This window comes from Eleutherodactylus coqui, chromosome 3, assembly GCF_035609145.1.
Source record: "Eleutherodactylus coqui strain aEleCoq1 chromosome 3, aEleCoq1.hap1, whole genome shotgun sequence".
NCBI lineage: Eukaryota > Metazoa > Chordata > Amphibia > Anura > Eleutherodactylidae > Eleutherodactylus > Eleutherodactylus coqui.
In genome coordinates, this window is record NC_089839.1 from 77,266,447 (window position 1) to 77,286,194 (window position 19,748).

Genomic DNA, 19,748 nt, shown 5'->3' on the forward strand with positions numbered 1-19,748 from the left:
CGGCAGTTGGGACCTCGTGTTCATCAGGTCCCTGACTCTTTGTAATCCAGCTGAACTGATGAAGGCGTCTCACCCTGAAACTTGTATTTTAATGCTGGTTGTATAAATCGCCAAATAAAGGCGAAGTTGAACCTAGTAGTTCTAGTAATTTGATTGCTTCTGGAGCGCTGCGCCGAGCCACCAGCTTTTCTTTGCCTCTTCTTAAATTAATTTGCGTCAACCTATGCGAGAATTTTAATGTGTCACCTATAGTAAATGTGTCCTTTAGACTTTCATGTATATCAACATACATAACGTACATCCATATGCACACAAACTTAGATACAGATATGTAATATATGTTAGATCCACATTTTAAAAGCATGCATATACATTCCTATTTATTGATATGTACATCACACTCATTCATAAATGTATACATACAAATACACACAGACAAATTCTCATGCTAACACACATGCATACACAGCCATATAAACATACATACAAAGCCGTCACATAAATGGATACTACACGTGTGTGTATATATATATATATATATATATATATATATATATATATATAATGCTCATACACTTGTGTGTGTATATGTAGCAGAATGCATTAGCATACCAGCCAGCCAGCACATGGATAAGAACCTATGAAGTGGAGGAAACAGCATAGAGTGAGACTGATCCCGGCAACAATTACAAGGATGGAGGATCTGCCATGACACCAACCTCTTGTCTCCTCATGGAGTGTAAGTACCTTCTCTCCTTCCAGGAAAATCCTCTCTATTGCAGTCACATCACAGCAGCTCAGCATGGGAGAGCACAGGCAGCCGGTGTGTGAGGTAGGACTGCTCCTATTATTTCTATGCATTATTCTGCTTTATTGTCAATTATTCTCAGGGTCGGAAAGAAATAGAGGGTGAGAAAGGAGCTCCATAATACACATTACACAGCTCTCCCTGCACATAATAACCACAAATACAAGTGTATCATTGATAACAACAAAGTAAATAAACAACACTGTAACAAAGAAAATGGATACATATGTACTATTATTAATAACAAAGTAAATAAGCAGCCCTATATCATGTATCTCCTGACTATATTACAACAACTGCTCCTTTATAATAACCTACTGCCGATTAATGTCCGCCGAGCAGATCGCCTCGATCTTCTCACCCAGAAGGTGCAGGTCAAAGCAGCTTCTTATCTACAGTGTGTAATCGTACGATCATTATACAGACGGGTGCAAAACAACAGAATCACATGCTCCACTCGGTGCTGGATACTGAAAACAATAAACAGAGTAAAACCTTTAGGAGCTGTTGGAAATGTTTTTTAAATTAAAACTACATTTTAATTAATTTTTTTTGCTATTCTTTTCAACAGTTTACAGAGGTTTTACGCAGCTTACTTACGGTTTTCAGTACCAAACATCGAATGGATCATGTTTTGCAATGTTTTTGCACACCTCTGTATGTGCGCTGACAAACACAATTCCACCTCTCCTTATAATGAATGCACTGGAAGATTTGCAGGACTGTATAAATCAATGGCTACAATAATGATCACAGGTTATGCACATAGTATAATGTCAATTCATATAATATACATGTAAAAAAACATGGCATACAAGATATAAAACAAAAGAGAATAATCTGATCAATAATAAAAATAGATTCCATGCCAAATCTGGTGTCAGCAGTATTTATCATTAGGATGTCATTTTACACTTAATGATGCAAATATTAAATGTAAAGTAAAACCGTATATACAACTTTAACCAAATAATACTATTACAATGTGTATTATTATTCTAAATACTAATAGGAACAAAAATAATGACAACTTTACTATATTATCCATCTCTGAAAGGGCTCTGTAGTGCACAGTACCAATAATCAGCTGAGAAGGAAATCTAAAGACTATGAAATGTACTGTAAGAACTGTGTATATGTATTACAAAAATATATACGAAAACAATCTATATATATATATATACATATATATATATATAGAGAGAGAGAGAGAGAGAGAGATATGTGTGTATCTATATATATAATTGTTTTAGATTTTTGACGAAAGCTTTCTATTTGCATTAAAAGAAAAATGATGCAATACATATAATTTGTTTGTATAAATATGTTATTCTGTTATTTTGAAGATATCTTAGACATTAGTAATTATTCTTTATACTTTTATTATATCTCACCTAGTTAAAATGTCAATCCAAAGACGGTGCAGACCATTTATTTCTCTGTAATTGGCTTTGTGTGTGGCTCATGCTATTAACCCCTTTCATGATCTGCTGTTGCTGGCAACACAGGGGTTAATGAGCCCTCGCTTTTGAGACAAATAAGACAAGTTGTAGCCTTTGTTCAAGGTGGTGTTGTCCCTCCAGCCTCTCCACATAGCACAGTGAATACAGGACTAGAGGACACAGGGCCCAGGAACCCAGGAAATTAACTTGTTAAATGCTGAGTTTTGTATTTTGATTTGTCTGTATTTTCAGCCCAGCCAAGTGAACGTCATTAAAGGCCAAGATTGAGTCTAATGGAAATATCATGAGGAGACAATTACCCTTAGAGGCTATTCACTTCTCCTGGCAGACACTGTCATTTGAGAAATGGGATCATTTCATTTCATATAGCACTAAATAACACCCAACCGGTTTAAATTGCCAGTTTCTTAAAAACCACCCATTGGAATAAATTGCTGCGTTTCTCTTCCCCTTTTCACAGGAACATTATGTTTGTATCCTAAGAAAATGGGGAGAACAAGGAGCAGGCGCTGCTTTACCATAAATGCTGTCTTCATGGTAACATTATTTTCTTTTGTATTACTTGCTCCTCACCTTGTGTTAGTGTAATGTGAGAATAGGAAAAGTCAATTGCGTATGCCCGTGGAGAATGAAACTAATTCTTCAGCTCCGATAGATAAACTTTGCATTCCTGCATTAACCCTACAGAGCCTACATCTCTCATATAATGACAAAAATGTGTTGTCAATCAGAGTTCTCATGAATGTATTCGATTGAGATACGGAATATCCTGCCGCAAGAGGTAGTAATGGCAAAATCAATAAGGAAATATAAAAAGGACCAGACACTTGTATCTAATAGTATCAACGGTGTTAAGAATGTATAGGTTGATTTGATCAAGGAAATTGATATGACTGCTCTTATGGAGACAGGAAGCATGTGAAGCATTTTGCCATGTGAGGCAAAATTGGTGACAATTGCCCGGGATAGGAGGTGGGGGTTGTATTTTTCTCTACTGGGCTAAATAGCTAGATCTGGGAGAGATTGAACTTGATGGACATGTCTGAAGTCTGTGTGACTATTGTATATGTATCACACACTTGTAGACAAAGGATAGAGAGTAATCTAGGAGGATGCCAGATTGTTCTCACTACAGATAAATGGCATTATGTTGGCATTGTTTGTTTTGGAATTATAATACTGGCACATGAGAGCTGGGGTGCCCACACACATATTGGTACCTGTACAGAGGCCCTATTTCATTCCAAAATATCTCTGCCATATATCTTGTATACTGTAGATGTTACTTGGACTCTTAGATTGCTAATAATGCTCATCAACTAATTTATATAGCCTGGATGAAAGAAAGGGGGCCTGTTCAAGGTATAAAAAAAGGTTCAGGAGGGAAGTGTTTTATTAGAAAGCTAGACACTCGAACCAAGGGGGCACAATCTAAGATGAGTTGGGTGAAGAGTAGAAGCAACGTAAGGAAAGCTTTTTTTTTACTAGAAGAGTAGTAGATGCTTGGAACAAACTTCCAGCAGAAGAGGTTGGAAAATCAATAGTAAATAAATTCAAGCTGCCTGGGGTAAGCATAGACCTATCCTAAGAGAGGAATGAAAAAGGACATTGCTTAAAGATGTGCTCTTTTTCTGGCATCTATGTTAATGTCATTTATATATATATAACATATCCTATACTACGGCTAAGAAGAAACTTCTGTTCTTGGATTCAATTTTTTTTTATCGTTCCAACACATAAGACCACTAAAATACAAATGCTTCCCCCTTTTCACCTTTTTTTTGTTCAATCCATGATAAATTAACATTTAGAAAATTGTTTATGTAGTCGATTGTCCACCAACCTCAACGTCCCGAGATCTAATCCATGAGTTGATCTTTACATTTTGTTTTCTTCACAGGACCTAATGAAGCAGCATGATGTATTTTTGGGTGCCACTAAGAAAACAGATATTGAAGGAATAGTTTAAAAATTTTTTGACATTGTAAAACTCGATAAAACTGTTAGATAACGCTTTCTTACTGAATGTTCCACAACTAAATTGCTACAATGAAACATATGTACAAAATGTTCCATATACTTGATCAAGTCCAAAGTTGAATCTGCATCTAACTGAATTTTTATTACATGCTCTTCCAGATTGGTTCACAATTGAGGCTTGCAATGGTAGTTTTTTTTAATGTATTCAGTCAGCTAATCATTCCCAGAGTAGTGAGGCCACTGTGAAATAGCCATGTACAATATATGTTTCAGATTCAGAATGATACCAATGATACCAATATAACTGTTACCTAAAAGTAAAGTTTGGTAAACCAGTTGATTCTACATATAAGCTATTTTATAGAATAGGCTTTGGCTTGTAAATAAGCCATTTTCTGCACCTTTCTTTGTATTTTCCCATGGTACTCTGATACCATTCTTTTATCTGTCATGTGGAGGATGTATCCAGATACAAAATACTGAAACAATTTTAGGATATATTCACATCTGTCATATGAACAGAAAGCGGAAAATAATGGAGGGCTGGATCCATCATATGATGGCCACTTACAACGCCCCGTGGACTCCACAGATTTCTAATACGTGCGGTCTGGTTCTGGTCTGTTATTTTTGACAGATTCTGTGAACACAGCCTTCAACACAAATGTGAAACTAGCCCTAGTTGTATGTAGGAAAGTCAGCTTCCCTGTTCAAAACCACAAATGTAGCAAACTTAAACTTTACTTTTTGCAACAACTTAACATAAAAGCTGATATTATCGTAAGGTTGTTTTCGAAGCGTATAAAAACACGTCCTTAATACGGATCCATATTACGGACATGTTTCAAAAGACAATAAATCCATATGTTATCAATTTTTCATCCGTACTTGCCTCCATGTTTTTTACTGATCTGTATTTGCCCAATGGAAAATAATACATAATACAATATGGAGACAAATATGCAAAAATTAGATCATGATGCATCTACAAAAAAAGGGCAAAAAAACACAACCATGTGATTAGCCCTATAGACTTATATGGACCTAATACAGAGCAAAAATGCACTCACCTAGAAGTGGCCCAATGCAGCAAAAGCCTTTAGTCCAGCAACTGAAACAGCAAATAAACTGGCACAGAAAGTTATCTTAATGCATTGCGAGTCAAGTAAAACTTTGCTCTATTTGTAATGGCCACAGATTGTTATTAATGTCTGGTTTTTGTGTGGTCTGATGACCCATTAATGTCAATAGCACTGTCAGACACCCTCACACATCCATTCTCGAAGGAAGTACCCATTTCATAATGATCATATATGATAATATAATAGATTTATGGTATTTGCTACGGTCAATATGGCTGGCAGTTTTATTTGGTCTATGACATGTTAAATAGCTTGACATAAAAACTTTGTACTTTAAGGTCATGACTTTAAGCCTTTACATGCAGATTAGTACTATTTCAGGAGTATCTGCAACCAAACTCAAATACTAGGTTGAGGACTTGTGCATAAAATAGAGCTTTTATGGTAGCACATAGTTTTTAAAGTTCCATACTATAGAATGATAAGCACTCTTCTGTGTACTCGCCTATGCTACTTCATTTACAGAGGTATTTTCCCTAAAAGCAATGCTTCTAGAGCACATGTTTGAAACTCAAGGCCTGTTGGTCGAAATCGGACAGCTACGTCATTTTATGTGGCTCACGATTAGGTCAGGGCACAAAAGGACCAAAACTTCACTTTCCCTGGAGGACCGAGCCAGTGCTTGGCAGAGGGCATGGCACCAGCACAGAGAGCGGGTGCAATCTTGGGTTGTGAGCTTTGGTGCGCACCTCCATACTGCCCTGTTCAGCAGCTCACAGGTGGTGGCACAGCTCTGCCAGTCCTACCTGGGCACCCTAGCCACCCTCCAAGTTAGGAAGCTTGGTGCTAAAGAGGTCGAAGGAGAGAACCGTCATCATAGTGCCTAGAGCCATAACCATATTAAAGAATAGTTACATTTAGGGCTAATTTATGCAGTTTCAGTCTGTGAAATATGCAGCATTTTCACGAACCGCAATTGTGCATATTCACTGTGTATTAGTATATTCACTGTGGTTTTTTTCATGTGCACAAAAAATGCAAGAAGGTCCCATAGATGTCTCCTTCCTTCATGCATGAATACAGTGAATACGCGTGTATCATGCGCATTTACTATTTACGCAGTCCCATTGACTTTAATGTGTTATTTGGGTCTGTAATACAGACCAAAATAGAACATGCTGCGAGTTTTTTTCATGTGTGTAAAATAGACGTGTGTCTGAATATGCGAATCAATAGGGATTAAGTTGTCCGTATAATGCGCATCATACGGAGCGCCAGTACGCTGGTGTGAATGAATACAAAACGGCTGCTCAGGTGAAACAAGTGTTCTACGATATCAAACAACAAAATCATTTGTCTTTAGTAGATCTATCCTTTTTGAGGGTTTTTTGTGGGGTGGGATGTGTAAATATTTTTCTTACACTATTTGTTTCTTATCCAAAACAGTTGTAAATGGACATACATATTTTGGCCAAATTGGAGTTTTTGATGACATGTAAAAATGTGTTTAATAAAAAGTAGAATTTTGTGTGATCTAAGATTTAAAAAAAAAAAATATTTTAAGAATTTACTGGTAAAAAACATAATGTACATTTGGGCATTGCCAATTAGACTTTGGTCATAACATAGAATCTACTGCAAACCTAAACCTTTCACACGTGGAGTATTTCCGCAAGATACACCTGAAGACACAGCTTAGGGCGCCTTCACATGAGCTTATGCGCAAAAATGCTCGCCGCAGTGTATTTGCGCATGAACAAGGTATGAAGAGGTAGATTTGTGTGCGTGTCTGCGCATAGTACTGTACTTTTTGTGAGCGCAGGGCGAGTTCACACGCGTGTGCGACATGCGCCCTTTCTGTGGAATGAAAGGCAAATTAACCTAATGAGGTCCAGATGTGTCCTTTTTGCTGTGTTTTGTGCAGTGTTGTATGCTTTCCCTTGCATATTTACGCACATCCCATAGATCTCTATAGGGCCTATGCTGCACAAAATGCAGGAAAACAGAACAGGTCGCTCATGAGAATAAACCGTTGAAATCAATGGGTTCTATCCTGTGTGTTTTGCGCACGCAGATTTTGCTTGCACAAACACAGCCATGTGAAGTAGCCCTTAATCTGTTATTGCAGATCTCTGCTCTGTATCCTGCATGTATATATGTGGATTTGGTGCAGAATGTTCTGCGTTTTTAGGTGCGTCTTGCAGAAATATTCTGTATGTATGAAAGGTCGCTAAAGCATGCGCCAGCTGTATGCAACTGCATTCCTATACTACTGCATATGTGCACCACTAACTCTTATCACAAAATTAACCATGCTAATTAGCTTCAGCCTAAATTTACTATGCTTTTCAATACACAAAAGAACGGTATACCAATCTATAGGTCTGTCATATGCCAAAAAGACTCCTTTGGCATATGTCTGGCTAATAGAAGTCTATGGACATGTTAAATTTATGTCTAAAGAATTTCCTGGCGTGTATGCCAAATGTAGTGCCTAAACCTAGTGTGAGCCTTGCCATTATCACTCATGTACAAATTAGCTTTTTTGTTAAAGCGGTTATTTGAGTTATGGGTTTTAACCAAAACGCCTTTCCCATGCAGTAAAGTAACGAACAGGAATAAAGTCCCCGCTCCCACTGTGTTCCGTTCTACTGCTATGGGTCTTCCCAGGCATATAACATTTAAGGGCTGAATGGGATATCACAGGTGCCGCAGCCAATGACAGGGCTCAGCACTCGATTGCTGAGCTGTTATAGGCTGCAGCACTTGTGATATCTCGTAAACCAGGCAAGACTGCAGGCTGTAAATAAACACCGGCACGGAGGACCCAGCATCGGCGCAAGAGCAGGGTTAGGTGAGTACATTCCTGTTAGTTATTTAACTGCATGCGAAAGGTGTTTTATTAAAGTCCTGTGACTCGGACAACCCCTTTAAGCTCAATGTCATAAGTAATTTATTCTGCTCTCCTTTTATTTTTTGCATTTTGATATTATTTTTGCATTGTGATTTCTTTATGACTTAGAAAAATTATATTTTGCTTATTTCTTTCATGTATTTTCCTTTTATATTTCTAGTTACAAAAGAAATGAAGCCTTTCCAAGAAACGCCGCATGTCAAGGGCAAGGCTACAACTACAGGAAGCTTTAGGAGACTACAGGAGTCCTTCAAATTATGTATTTGAAGTATATATAATAAAGAGTTTACTACGATTTGTGTTTTATGTTTCTGCACGTTAATATATAGCTTTAGAAAGTCAATTAAGACAAAAGGTCTGGAATGACATTGTTGTGAAAAGTGTGAAAAACCTCAATAACCAAGTGTTCGTGACGGATCACTTAGAAGGATCACTTCATTCTCTTAATGTGCTTTTGTAAGACATATTCTTTTGGTGTTTGCCATTGGGGTAAATTACCAGGTGTTGATTAGTGAATGGCGATTTCGGAAATTCAATGTAGGGCTTATTCACATAGAGGAGGCCATGTTGCATCCATAAAAATAGTTTGCAAAAATCATAGGTCTGAAAAAACATGCTGTCTGATGTCCAGGGGTGCTCAATATTCCATGTGTTATCTTCATCAATGAAAATCGGTAAGAATATAGGGGTGTTATGGGGGAAAAAATCATATTCCAGAAGATTTCACTGATCTGTTCCAGATTGGTTATAATGAGAAGCTTCATGCATGGATATATGTATTTGAACTGACTGATGTTATCTGTCAGTCCTCAATACTCTTCTGATTTATTCAAAGGAATTACAATACAAATATTATTGACCATGACGCTCTAATTACATGCACGCTCCCCCCAACATTATAACAACTCATGATTGACCTAGTATGTTATAACGCTAATGATTAACATATGTTTACGCCCCAGGTGTATGTCGCTATGTGAACATGCAATTCCTATATACCCAAGAAGCATAGACTTTATTAATATTTCAATGTGCACCACAGGAATGCAGTCTTTAGATAAGAAGTTCCTCCCCTTGATAGCTAGCGCTGTGAAGATGTGGAGGGGTTAGCTTCAACATTTTACTTGTACATACCAGGGTATAATATTGAGCTCGTTAACCATTTAACTGCTAGCTATTTCCTATGAAGTTGGATATATGAATATATATATATGTATGTTTGCCTAGGCTGATATAAGAAACACATTTATATTATAACTACAACAAGGGGTCTTAGGTGTTTGAGTAAAAATACTTTAGACTCATTCACTAATTTGTTGTGCTTTTTTGTACCCTTTTTGTACTGTGGTCCAAGTATCATTCACCTATTTTTTACAAGAAACAGAAAATGACCCTGTCAGAATGCAATAAAATCACTTTAAAATGAATGGTTTTACCATTTCCTTGAACGGGACACGATGAAGCATTGACCATCAATATATCTGTGTGAAGACTCATACATACAGCAGTGTTGTATGCGTAGACCCTGTAAGGTGGCACATGGAATCCTTATGAGTTAGTATTATGGACCATAGGTACTTCATGTGCGGCCGGCCATAAAGTACCTTTGTAAGGGGAAAAACACCTTCCTAATATGACATGTGCTAAAGTTTCTCTGTGAACTTAATATAAAAACATCCATATACTTCTTTATAAAGTTGGAGGTGCAGGAGTGTGCAGTATGGAACCAAAGAATGCTATGGAAACCGTATTACATATCTACAAAGATACATTATATGGACATGTGCATTAGAAGTCCGATAAACATGACACATAGGCAAATTTCACACTACTGCATTTATAAACTACATATTATGGATCTACGTTTAATGGACCATATTGCATCAGCATATATAATATGTAGTATTACAGTATTTCGAACACACTCCATAGACTTTAACGAGTGTTATCCACACACAAAACAGCTAAAAGTAGTGCATTTGTTAAAAGTTGGTCTGTAGAGGTACTGTTTCTCATTTTGGAGACTGCCAAGATGGTGTAAGGAGACTTACAGGCCAAGCAATGCCTACTGGGAAAAAAGTATTCAAATAGTATATGGAAAACTCCTCCGTGCGTTCCATTAGCATGTGTTTTTGAAATTTACACAGATTTTATATGCCCATGTCTATAGTCTATAAATTAGCTTTAGGTTTGTATTATAGACTAAGACATGTGACCAAAATACTGCTGAAAAATCCACTCGTGTGAAAGCAGCCATAGAAATTGGACCGCTCCGTTTATACAATGAAGCAGACCTCAATTTGCTATTTCATACATCTAATTGTAAAAGCATAGATTTGCAGGTAAGGGATCATTCACAAAGGAGTATGCAATCTTGGTCTGGGAAAAATGTGTGTGTATATCCATTTTCCATGTGTTTTTGATACGTGCGTGTTGTGTGTTTTTACGTCCATATTGGATCCATACTCGCTGCATTTTTCACACATGCAAGAAGGACCAATTGATGTCACATAAAAAAATGCAGTGACTATGCTTGCCACTGGTGCATTAATACATGATCCTATAGACTTAAGGTCTATGGGATCACATGTCCGTATTTGTGTGGGCAATCAGAGAATAGAGCCCATTGATTTCAATGAGTTTGTTCACATTCAGTGATGCAAAAAAAAAAATAGAACATGTTCTATTTTCTGCAGACTTGTGCACCAATAGTCCCTATAGAAGTCAATGGGGGGTAAGGGTGCAAATACATAAAACATTGCATAATTCCGCTGGCAAAAGAACACATCTAGGACTCATTAGACAAATGAACCATTTCAATCGGTATGTCTTTCAATGCCGCACGCAAATAAACACGCCCTGCAGGTGCAAAGTCTGTGGTAAAATGCCCCGATGCATGCGCAAAAAATCCTCGTTCAATGTGTAGACACGTTACGCTGAGCTGCACGCAATTGCGCATGCCCTCATGTGCAGCCAGCCTTAATAGGCTGTAAATATGGCCGAAAATACAACATGCTGAATTTTGTATGTGAACAACCGGTCTACAAAAGAATACCCCAATGCAAATGGATGGTGTTGTATGCTGTCCGTAAAAAAAAAGTGTAACACGGATAGAAAATACGTGTGAATAGGGTCTTAGACTAATGTATTGTAACCTGTTACATAACGAAATGGCGTCTTGTCCTCTGTAGCGTATAAAAGTGGGGAAGAAATGGGAATTGTGCATGTAGCCCTATATAGACACGTAGCCGCTGTTACTTATGGAGGTGAACATTCCCTATCTTGGTTTTATTTGGCCATAACAGATTTCGTGCTCTTCAATGCTAGAGCCGTATTTTAGCTGAGCGGCGAGCTAGTCAGGATTCATGACTGAGGTGCTCTAATTGTGATCTCTACCACAGACACTAATCAAGTAATTTCCCCATCCCAGCCCCATCAAATTGCTCTTTAGCTGTTGAACTGTGGAGTTTTGCTTCTCTTTTCACATGCTAATCACACCCATTCAGCGTCTCTCTGTGAGGCTATTTGTAGTGGAATAAATCTCCTTGTTTGCCTGCTGCATGATTAATTGATATTGTTGTGCGCCTTTTGTTTGGGCTGCAGGGAAGTGAAAGGCAGAACGTATTGGATGTGAGGACAGGAGCTGACAACATCATTTTACCGCTGAGGTCTTTCAGAGGTCGACAAACAGACTGATCACAGTATTCATTCTATTTAGTTTTACTCATTAGAAAATATGATGAGAGAATAAAGGCAGCATCTGAATAGCCGGGTTGGACGGACAGCCTCGTAAAAACCGCGACACAAGACCACATCAACGCATCTGTGGAAAACCAGCGACATGTCTTCTTTGTTATCATGCTGTCACGTCCTATCTGTACTTCTATTATCTGTCTAATGATGTGTTAACTACATCTAATCATAACAATATGGACACACTTGGGCATACAATATCCTCACTCCCGAGTCTAAAATGAGGATTAAAATATTATTATACCACTGATAGCATGGTATCAAGAGACACTTATGTATGGAGGTACATAGTAGCTATATGTTCATGGCAATACACATTCTGTTGGGCTCTTTTTTATGGTGTATTGATATGTTAATGACACCTATCCGGGTTAAAGTAATATTAGAAAATAAATCGGGAAAGTCATCGGATTCGTTGACCTGAATGGCCAATGACCAACTTGGTCGGTGACTCAGAATGTTCTTCTCAATGAACATAATGGTTTCATGGAGAGTGAACGCTCTTGTGTGAGTGATGAGTATCTAATTACTTAGATATTATAAGGAGGAGCAATATTGGCATAGAAGAAGAGACTGACGTGTGCTAAATGAGGTAGATGATGTTGGAAATGAATTTTCTATAGCACACATCCTTGAGGTACTTGAGATGCATCTATGTGCCCATCTGCGTGCTGTGATCCCACAGGCCACTTCAAACCATGCCTTGCTAATACAGTGATTAAAAACAGATAGGCGGGACTAATGAAAATGTGATTTTAAAGTCTAGAAGACGCATAGGATCATGCATATAATCCAACAGACGCTACTCAATCTACCAATGTCTACTGTCCATCTTCTAGAACAGTGATGTCAAACTGATGACCTGCAGGCCAAATGTCATTTCTTTACTCCCACCTGTGTACGGTACGACTGCTTCTTCAGTCATGGACAGACGTTATTGCTGTATTATATAGCACTAACCTCCATGACTCAAGGAGCAGTTGTACCATACACAGGTGGAAGTAAAGAAATGATATTTGGTTGAGTCTGACATGGGGTTTAGACTGTGTGTCAAGTCTGTAGGTTCTATTTTTTTCTGAGCACTTAGATCCTTCACAAATTTTAATTTTAAATTGGGCGCAATTGTAAAACCTAAAACAACCCATGAACAATTCAGAAAGAAATAGCTATATTTTACAATTCTTAGAGAGACTATTCACTTTGCATATATACCAACCAAAGTCACTCGTTTTAGTGGGATCAACAAATCATTTAATGTATTTTGTGGCCTCCCAATTCTAACACAATGGGAGACGTTGAGTGACATCAAGATCAGGCCATTGGGTTTCAACTACCCGATCCTTTTGTTTTTGGCAGATGTGCCTGGCAGCGACTTTTCCTGTCACTACACACAAAGCACATGCACACTCAGTTGAGCTAAGCATGCATGTGTATGTAGGGTCAGGAGAAATAACGAGCATTTGGCCAACAGCTTTCTAATCTGTATGGGCAGTTTTACACAACCCCTTTGATAAGAATAATAGCTATAATGACTTTGTTTCAAGATATTAAATTGGCTCTTCCAGACAAGGAGCAATATCCTAAAGCTCTTACAGTTTTACAGCTCTCAAAAAGAACCAATCAGCGGGCCAAGCCCCTGGAAAACAGCGCAACACATATCCTAATGAGCATATTTACTCACTTCCCTCCCTTCATTGAGCTTTCTCAGCCACTCAATATCTTGAGACCGCTCATATGTCCCATTTTTCCACCAATGTGCCTCCTATGAGTCTCGTTGGTGAGAAATGGGGTTTGTAGGTATATCTAAACCACCAAAGAGTCATATATAGTATCTCAAAATAGAGCTACAATAATATATAATCACAATAAATTGTCAAAATGCAAGCTTATAATTTTCTATCTAATAGATTTCCTATTCTATAGCTGTAAGACAATATACTATATATTTAATATTTTCTAAAGCATTTAATGACTCTCCCTATCGCATACCGTACACCTGTAGAGCATGTTTTCTATCTCTGCGTTCAGCCTTTTTCCTCTGATATAGCCATGTTACACATAATTGTTCTCCCCAGTCGTTTTGTCCTGGCTTTTATGAACAGAAAGAATCAAAATCCAGTGTGTATTTGCTGATATCCCCGTCAAGCCACAGATGTGACACCAATTAAGCCGAATATTTTACTTGTCGCTTTATTTGTTCACTGAATGTAGTTTCTATTCTCCTGAGGCATCATTCCAAGTTCAGGGATTGAATTAAACAAGTCCATGATGTTCGGTTCTTTACAAACCCACTGCTCATTGCAAATATTTCCCCCTTTCTAAGTTCTTTAAAAAAGGAAACTGTCTCCTTTCTTTTCATTCTATGCAGGGTAATTGATAGTCTCTATCAGAGGTCAGGATTTGCATAGGAATTAAGAGCAGCAAATTAATTTCATATTCTGTTCACATCTCCAATTATTCCTGCAGACCTTTGTCTGTGTCTCTGGCAGGGAGAATCATCAGCTGCTCTTCAGCGAGCAACATCTGTGCAGTTAATAATTTGATAAACAACTAATACAAATAGTTTCTGAATGATCTGCCAAACACACGATTGATTTACCCAATTGTCAGGGCTTTATGTGGAGTTCTACTGAAGAAATGTCTCCTTAGATCTTCAAAAATAATGTGGACTCGCAATTGCAAGCAAAAGCAATATTATGTCTTCATAGAAAAACTATTTTTCAATATATTGTATCATAAGACGTTGAAAGAAAAAAGTTTCATTTATAAAAACGTATGTCTAGGGTCTTCCATGCTTTCATAAATCCACAATAAATTGTCCCCGCTGCTGAAATGTGGGGGGGATGTATATCCATGCTTCAGACATAGCCAATATATTATGGACTAAACGATTGTGAATAGTCCCTATGTTTGACAGTTCTATCAGAAGAACACAGATAATTGGACACAGGCTAATTATGACCTTTTATGGTGGTTCTGACCCCAAAAATTGTAAGGGCTCTTAGGGATTTTAGGAGTCACAGACAGGATCAGGCATGGGGAGGCCTACCATAGGCGGTGCCATAACTTGGGTCATGGCACCATTATGTATTGGGGTGGGCATATCTCAAGAGCTTTGGAACTCCTCTGTATGGACACCCTCTTGGCATTGGTGCTGGTAATGGGCCCAGTCGAAGGGCTGCAACATAGTGGACAGCAGTCAGCATAATAAATAGGACATTAACACTGAATATATCATGCTGAAGATCTTTAATTATGAACTATCAACATAGTCTAATATCTCAGAGAGCTTGAGGTCGAGGGGTAAGCAACTGTTGGTAACAAAACAATCCTGGTTTGAGGATGTAATTTCTTTTTAGGACACAGTCTGATTGCCCAGTACTTGCAGTTGTTGCATACAAGAGTTTTCCAACTCAAAGCTGTGAAGGGTGATGCAGGTTGCTCAGAGGAATCACAAACCATGGGCCAAACAATTTAAAGCAGCTGTTTTCAGCTGAAATCAACTTTTCCTCTCTTCAACGTTGCAGAGCCACTTTTGAGAGCCCAGCACAGAGTTGTTTGGTTACCAGAGCGCAGATCTGCTCAGTGGTCAGCAGGATGATGCAGCTACCGATCTGCCATTTATTACTGCGGCTTCCCTATGCAAAGTCGGGGCATGCACAGACGCCAATGGCGCCATAACGCTCTATATACTCATGCCTCCGTGCATCTGCGTACTCCTACATGTAACCAACACCAGCCAACAAGATAATAATCATAACATCAAGTCTACTAAGCGCTGCGGAATAAGTTGGCGCTATACAAATAAAGATTATTATTATTATAACATCATACCATATTAAACCAAAGAGGCAGTTCCTTTACCATTCCCCAGAGGTTGACATCGACCTGACTATATATATTATCTAACCATACTTTGGCAATAAAGGAAAACAATAATCAATCAAAACAGCAGAAACAAAAATTAGAAAGGAGCAACTGGGCCTCCATTACAGAATAACTTCAAAAACCCTACTTAAAGGGGTTGTCCCGTGCCGAAACGGTTTTTTTTTAAATTCAATAGGCCCCCCGTTCGGCGCGAGACAAACCCGATGCATGTGTTAAAAAAAAAAAACCGTTTAGTACTTACCCGAATCCCCGCGCTGCGGCGACTTCTTACTTACCTTACTAAGATGGCCGCCGGGATCTTCACCCACGATGCACCGCGGGTCTTCTCCCATGGTGCACCGTGGGCTCTGTGCGGTCCATTGCCGATTCCAGCCTCCTGATTGGCTGGAATCGGCACATGTGATGGGGCGGAGCTACGCAATGATGCGTAGAAGGGGGCGGAGCCAGAACACCGCTCGTGCCGAGACCCAAGAGAAGGGAGAAGACCCTTCTGCGCAAGCGCGTCTAATCGGGAGATTAGATGCTGAAATTAGACGGCTCCATGGAGACGGGGATGCCAGCAACGGAGCAGGTAAGTGAATAACTTCTGTATGGCTCATATTTAATGCACGATGTATATTACAAAGTGCATTAATATGGCCATACAGAAGTGTATAACCCCACTTGCTTTCTCGGGACAACCCCTTTAAGGGCTCTTTACATGGCCCAATGATTTGGCAAGAATGTTCTTAGAATCACCTGACTGTATGAAGGTATGTTGATTGCTCAATGAATGAACAAGCACTTGTTGTTCAGATGTTCAAATCTTTTGATGACAATGATGAAGCTCTACGGGGGAAAAGCTATCATGTGAATGATTATTTGGCCCCTAATAAAGTCTGAATCTGCTAGTGTGGAGGCCCTGTAGGTGAACACCGATCTCATTGATCGTCATAAGCACTTAATTTCTCAAGGTAAAAGGACCCTTAAACTCTCCACTATTTAAGCCCATGTATATAGCTGCAGAATATTGGTGCTATTACTCTTTTTAGAAGATTATTTTTGGTTACTGTAGCAATTAGTCTATCAAACCGACTCTTGAGTAATGGAAAGACTTCCAAATGAGTCTAACAGGGAAGATAGTCACCTTATACCTTTCCACATAACATTTGGATGTCAATACATACAGTGGATACATTAGATGAATAAATGAACATGATATGAGCAACAGGTGAGGCAAGTTTCTCAATGATCTAATGTGTTGGGAGCCTCCTGACTGTCTACTAATGGCGGATGTTGGGGAACATAAGAATTAGACAATTGAATTTCAACTGCCCAGTCTATTTATTCTCAGGAGATAAGCCACTGCCAGAGGTGTCTGTCAATGGCTTTCTTCCCTGTCTCCATTCAGAATGCACGCAACTTGGCTAAGTTTGCATGTGTATGGGATTGTTTGGCGAGATAGCCACTAGTCGACAGCTATCAAATGTGTATGTGCAGCCTTGAGCTTCCCATACGCATTCAACAACTATCGAACAAATAGTATTTGGTCGGCAGCTGTTTCCTTCAGATGCCGCATATACATGATTATCTGGCTTGGTACTCCTCATCATAGTCACAATTTTTAATCATAATCCAGGTATCCTGAGTTGAGTCTCTTTTGATTTTTATGGAATATCTTGTAGGCATTCGCACCATGTTACACACAATAGATTGCTTTTTTACTATTATTTATTCTCTTTTTGACCATGTACATATGAGCCAAGCTGGTCCTTCGCTCCTGCTGCATCATGCTGAATACCAGTGTTGGAGCATAGAAGCTATAACAGTATTAAATTAGAGTCTGTCCATCAAATTAAACTAGAACCAGTGGAAACTCAGAATTCATCCTTGCCTAAGCCAGGCTGCGTGTTCTTGCATGAAGTTCTATTGAACCAATTGGGAATATCTTTTCATGGTCATAATACATCTGTGTATATTATACGTAGAAAACAATTATTCAAATTCTGATCCTGATTAGAAATAATTAGCATATTCCAATTGTGCTCCTGATTAAGAGTCATTAGCATATTTATAGTCCTTTTGGCAAACCATGCTTGGCTATGTTGTTTTCATGGCACACACAATTTTACTCTCTGTTCTTGCCAAAATATCTCAACAGGTGCAGCAGTGACAATTCAACATTTTTATGCCTCATTTGCTTGCACTGATAAATGACTTTTAAATATTACTGTACAACGTCTGTCTAATGTGTTCAGTGCTACACCCTGACTCTTCATAGGTTCATACACAGTATACTGGATGCTAACATACAATGCTGCCACGCTTCATCAATTAATGAGCCATTGCTAGTTTTACAGTCTTCTAGTAAACAGTAGAAGAAGGACTGCTAATAAGGCTGAGTGCAAACTTGCAATAAAAAAAGTCTATTTTCATCCATATGCAGCTCCATGTGGCCTCTGCATTCGGTCCGTGTGTCATTTTTTTCTTCCATGTACCATCTGTTTTTCATGCGCCCCCCCAAAAAAAATTTGCAACAAACCCTTTTTTTCCTCGATGGCTTTAAAAAAAATGGACATTACACTGACGGCACACAGATGCCATCAGTGTGCTGTCTTTCTTGAATTGGCGAGTCTCAGAATAATGCATGCAATACGTTTTTTCATGCACTTTGTGAAAAATCTTGTTAGTGTTGCTCCATAGAATAATATAGGTCCATATGATGTAGTCTGCTTTTTTAAAGGACTACACAGGGATAAAAAAAAATGCTAGAGGCCTAATGCAGAGAACATTTATGGTAGTCACAGCTCCACCCATGTTGTAGCATGAACAAATACTGGAGTTGAGCAAACGTACTCTGTCAAGCTTGATGCTCATTCGAGTATTAGCGTACTCGATGGTGCTCGTTACTCAAACGAGCATCATGCCGTGTTCGACCCCGCCCCAGTTTTCGGCTCCTCCCCGCTGTGACGTGCCTGTTTTGGCCCCTCCCCGCCGCAGTGTGCGTCATTGGCAAATTTTTTGTCTGGTAGACAGGGGGAGAGAGAGAGAGAGAGAGAGAGAAAATTACGAAAAGCTCGACTCAAATAATGCATTTGGGTACTCGCTCATCTCTAAAAAATACACAATTGAGTCACCTCTTACTTTCGACGTTGACAGTGTGTAGCCCATGGAGGAAGTGACGTGTGGTGTGCTGGCATGGTGGGTATATAAGGTGTGTGATAGGCTGTCTGCTCACATATCACTTGTTTTTGTCATGGGTAAAACGGGCAATTTATCAGAGTTGCAAAAAAAGGGATGATTATGAGGACAATATTTCTCAGACAGCGCAGTTTGTGAACTGTTCACGTGCTGCTCTGGGGAAAGTGTATCGCAATTGGACTAATGGCATTATTTGAGAGGTGAACTTTGGCTACAAAGCTGCATAAGGACTGACAATACGCTACAGTAGAGCAGCTTACTATGAAAATGAACCAGGGGGCCGTCTAGTTCAGAAAACCCTACTGTGTTTGGGGCTTTGAAGCAGAGGAATGGTCACTGCACCTATCCTTACAAAGACACATCCGAAGAAAAGGTTTCAATGTATATAGCAGTATCAGAATTAGACCAACGCTGATTGGTAAAAGGTTACCTTTTCTGATGAGTCACAATTTCTGCTTAACTGAACTAATGGATGATGGTGTGTCAATCAAGAGACATCAGAGAACAAACGCTGTGCAACCATTGCTGGAAGAAGAAACCGGTGGTGGCAGCATTATGGGCTGTGGAACTTTTTTGTGGCATTCTCTGGGCCGGTTCATCCATGTGGAAGGCACTCTGAACTGATTTGGTTATGAATCCATCCTTACAGATCAAGTACACCCATACATGCTGCTTGTCAA

The 19,748-nt window shown here is 38.9% G+C and overlaps 1 long non-coding RNA gene across 1 annotated transcript; it reads left to right on the top strand.

Annotated features, from left to right (window-relative positions):
- Positions 1-769: 769 nt before the first annotated feature.
- On the top strand, positions 770-8,507 carry LOC136619765 (uncharacterized). Its single transcript, XR_010791021.1, has 3 exons — positions 770-832; positions 2,732-2,808; positions 8,408-8,507. It is a non-coding gene; the product is annotated as an uncharacterized lncRNA (long non-coding RNA).
- Positions 8,508-19,748: the final 11,241 nt, after the last annotated feature.